Below are 4770 nucleotides of genomic sequence, written 5' to 3'. Positions count from 1 at the left end.
ACCCCCCCGGCTTTGAGAGTTGTCCCTCCTCTGCGGACAGAACCAAAGTTTATCTGACATATGTTGATGGATGCCTCAGGTCTCCCTAAAATGTATAAAACCAAACTGTGCTCTGGCCGCCTTGGACACATAGCAGGACCTCCTGAGGTTGTGTTGGGTGTGCGTCCTCAACCTTGGCAAAATAAGCTTTCTAAATTAACTGAGACCGGTCTCCAATTTTGGGGGTTCACAAATGGGAACCTTCTTTTGAGACAGGGTATTCACAGTCCCCCAGGTGGGAGTGCAGAGGCACGATCTGCAACCTCAGCCTCCTGGACTCCAACAGTCCTCCCTCCCGCCTCAGCCTCACGGGTAACAGACTACAGGGATGCGCGACCACGCACAGCCAATTTGTTGTAGCTGTAGAGATGTAGTTTTGCCATGTTGCCCAGGCTGGACTTGAACTCTTGGGCTCAAGTGATCCACCCACCTCAGCTTCCTAAAGTGCTGGCATTACAGGCAAGAGCCTCCACACCTGGCCAATAATGGGAACTTTATACTAAATCTTGCTCTCTGGTATTATAAGTTTTCCAACTTTATTTTCTTTCAGAGTTTGTCTTGACTGTTCTAGGTCTTTTCCATTTTATGTCAATTTTAAAATCGGCTTTCCAATTCTCACAAAACGTCCTGCTGGGATTTTTATTGGGATTACATTGAATCTCCAGATCACTTTGGGGAGAGTTGACATCTTGACTCTGTTGAGTCTTTCGAGTAATGCACGCAGCATGTCTCTTCATTTATTTAGGCTGTCTTTAATTTTAATGCCTTGTTCATATTGATACAGACCTCTGGCACCTCTTTCATTAGATTTATTCTTAAGCATTTGATGTTTGTGTTACTGTAAATGATATTTTATTTAATTGATTTAAATAGTGTGGGGATAAATACCTCAGTAGCCATGAAATGAGAACCTGGATTTTCCCAGGAGTATACATGACCTTCAAACAGAATGGAGAGTGGAGTGTTGAATTCAGAACAGCACATGTTGTTCAGAATTGCAGTTTATCTTGATAAGAAAATTAAACAAAGACATTCACATGATTACACCTATTTCTAGAATTTCTCCCTTTTTTCACAGTCACCAGGACCAGGGGCTACAGGGTCCCACGGTGCCTGGAACATAGGCATTGCTTCCTAGTTGCACTCCCTTACAGTCAGCAATTCTCTTCTCCAAAACTGAGCCATTGGCAGACATACATATTGATATTTCGTACCATACACATTGATATTTTAAACTTTGTGAAAGCTTCTTAAAAGTAGGATCCACCCTGACAGATTGTAAATGAGGAACTTCCAAGATCCAGGCCGCTAAATCAATTATCCTTAGACCAGCTTCCTATCAGCAAAGTCAACCAGCCAAGGTAGAAAACCCACACAGCCTGTCAAAACTTGCAAAGAAATGCTGCCTTTCCCAGCATGAAACTAGTCAGATGTCAAAGGCATGAGGACATTAGTGTGAGTGTAAAAACTGGCTCTATATTCAAAAGAATTCATATCAACCTTCCTCAATTTCTTCAACCTACTACATTTGTGGGATGGGACCTGGGAAACAAGGTAAGACCACGTTGGTGTTTTTTCATTCACCTTTATCTCTATACCCAGCAATGCCTGGCATGCAACAGAGGCTCAGTCCAGTTGGTTGAATCGAATGGGTGATAAACATAGCCTCTGCCTTCAAAGAGTTCAGAGTAGGGGCAGAAATAAAAACTGTAACACGAGTAAGTACTGCCTGTCTTGTCAGCTTCTATCTGCAGTGGAGAAGATCCAGCCCTTAGAAGCATAAAAGCTGTCTGCAGAACCAGCCCTGCAGGTACTTTAGGAGAAAAGCCAGTCAACTTCTAGTAATAACAGGTAACATTGGGAGGGTCCTATGTTTCAGGCACTGTACTGTGTGCTTTCTGTGTATTTATTCATTGAATTCTTCAACAGCCCATAAGCACTGGGTCTTTTCATTGTCTAACAACCCCATTTTTTTATAAATGGGGCACAGAGAGGATGAGAAACTCGTTCAAGGTAACACAGCTAGTAAAGAGAGGAGGCAGGATTCAAACCGAGGCCAAGCCCTTGACCACCCTGGGGTGCTACCTCTCCCACATGACGAACTACACAGAATTTTCAAGTCTCCCTCACATGGGCTGGACACAGTGGCTCATACCTATAATCCCAGCACTTGGGAGGCCATGCTGGAGGATTGCTTGAGGCCAAGAGTTCAAGGTGAGCCTGGGCAACGTAGGGAGACCCATCTCTACACAAATAAAAAATAAAAAAATAAGAAGTTAGCCAGGCATAGTGGTATGCACCTGTAGTTCCAGCTACTCAGGGGACTGAGTGAGGAGGATCAATTGAGCCTGGGAGAGGCTGCAGTGAGCTCTGACTGTGCCACTGTACTCCAGCCTGGGCAACACAGCAAGACCCTGTCTCAAAAATAAGATAAAAAAGATTCCCTCACATAATCAGCACCAAGGGCTCACCATTAGAGTTGCTTTTAAGAGTCATCTGGAGACAGATCTTTCACTGGGTCAAGGCATTTCTTACCTGGAAGGGATAGCAAACTTGCTAGCTAACCACATTAGCCAGGCTAAGGGTGTCAATTCTGCGTGGCTATGGAAGCCCATCATGACTGAGGCAGTGATGCCCAGCAAAGAGGATAAGGAAGACCTTAAAGCATTGGCACCCAAGTCTGGAGAAGCCTGAGGCTGCAAAGAGTTGGAGGCTGTCTCCAAGCATGACCCCTGTGTTGGCCTTGGGGGCACTGGAGCAGACAGAAACCACGTGGGCCATGGCTGGGAAGCACATTAGGAAATAGATCAAGGAAACTACCTGACAAAGCATTTGGGCAAGAGTGCCCTGGGTGCCAGCCAGATGCAGAGAGGAGTTGAACCATCCACCCTGGTCATAGGACAGATCTCTCCAGAAGGAATGGAATTTAAATGGAGCTCTGCTTTTGAGCAGTCAGTGCAAGAAATCAAGGACTTGCATAAACTTGCCACTCCCCAAAGCAAATCCCCTCTCCACTAAAGAGGCTCTGGGCTTGTTGTAGGGTGTGATCCACTGGATGCTGGCAGGCTGTGTTTGTGTTTGTCTCTTCTGAGAGACTGAGAGATGCTGGAAAACTCAGCATCTCAGTGAATGACTAAAAGAATGAGGGAGTGAAAGAACATGAATGTGGACCAACCCTATTCACACGCAGACATATGTATGTGTGTTTAGATATTTGTATATATGGTTTCTATTTTTAAATGATTATTTCAGGGTCTCAGATAGAGGTGAAATTCTAACCTACTCAGAGGGATTTCTTTTAGGTTCCCAGACCTGGGATCTGCATTTTTTGCTCTGCTGAGGTAGGAAGGTGTCACTAGATCCATTAAGAACTGCAAATGAGGCCGGGCGCGGTGGCTCAAGCCTGTAATCCCAGCACTTTGGGAGGCCGAGACGGGCGGATCACGAGGTCAGGAGATCGAGACCATCCTGGCTAACACGGTGAAACCCCGTCTCTACTTAAAAAAAAAAAAAAAATACAAAAAACTAGCCAGGCGAGGTGGTGGGCACCTGTAGTCCCAGCTACTCGGGAGGCTGAGGCAGGAGAATGGCGTAAACCCAGGAGGCGGAGCTTGCAGTGAGCCGAGATCTGGCCAATGCACTCCAGCCTGGGCGACAGAGCGAGACTCCGTCTCAAAAAAAAAAAGAACTGCAAATTAAACATCTGTGAGAATGGTTGAAGCTCAAACGGCTGTTCAGCTTCTCAAATACCCAGTGACTGAAATAACTGGCCAACTTCTCAAATAGCCAAGGCAGTGCCAAGGTTACTACTCAGGAGAATGTCTTCCATGTGCCTGGGGCAGACAGGAAGTGTTCTGACCCTCTGCCCACAGCTGTGTTCCTGTACCCACCAACTCAAGTGATTAACGGGGTGGCAGGTGGTGCAGCAGCCAGGTGACCTTCACACACTGTAACTTGTTTTGTTTTCTAGGGGACACTTTCCAGATGGGGTTTTCAGCACTCAGGAAACCTCTTCGTGGCTGGCATGAATGCAAGAAGTGCAGTGTTCATCCATTTCCTCTCCTGAAGCCCTGCCCTTTGGAGCCTCGTCCTTGTATTGCTGCCAAGGTATTTCACAAATTCCAGATCATTCCCATACTGTTCCTGCACACACACCACTATCCCCTGTCCCCTGCTGTCCTCTTGCATGTGACAAGCCACAGTGACTTTATTTCCTACATTTCTAACCACAAGGTTCTTACAGAAATTTTCCCTGGCTGCCAAGACTCATTCAACATCATAGGTGGCCCAGACTAGAGGGTAGGTAACATTATTCTCTCAGAACGTTCTTAGGGTGTGTTGGGACCAGAGATCTGCACCTGGAGGAAAGAGAAATCCTGAAACATGTTTTAGCCAAGTAGGAAGCACATAACATCTCTTCCAAGCAAATATAAAATAATAGTAGACCGGCCGGGCGCGGTGGCTCAAGCCTGTAATCCCAGCACTTTGGGAGGCCGAGATGGGCGGATCACGAGGTCAGGAGATCGAGACCATCCTGGCTAACATGGTGAAACCCCGTCTCTACTAAAAAATACAAAAAACTAGCCGGGCGAGGTGGTGGGCGCCTGTAGTCCCAGCTACCCGGGAGGCTGAGGCAGAAGAATGGCGTGAACCCGGGAGGCGGAGCTTGCAGTGAGCTGAGATCCGGCCACTGCACTCCAGCCCTGGCGACAGAGCGAGACTCCGTCTCAA

This window comes from Rhinopithecus bieti, unplaced genomic scaffold (genome assembly GCF_001698545.2).
Source record: "Rhinopithecus bieti isolate Rb0 unplaced genomic scaffold, ASM169854v2 scaffold_6506, whole genome shotgun sequence".
In the NCBI taxonomy this organism is placed as follows: Eukaryota; Metazoa; Chordata; class Mammalia; order Primates; family Cercopithecidae; genus Rhinopithecus; species Rhinopithecus bieti.
The sequence above is the reverse complement of the archived record's forward strand: the minus strand, read 5'-3'. Positions refer to the sequence as shown.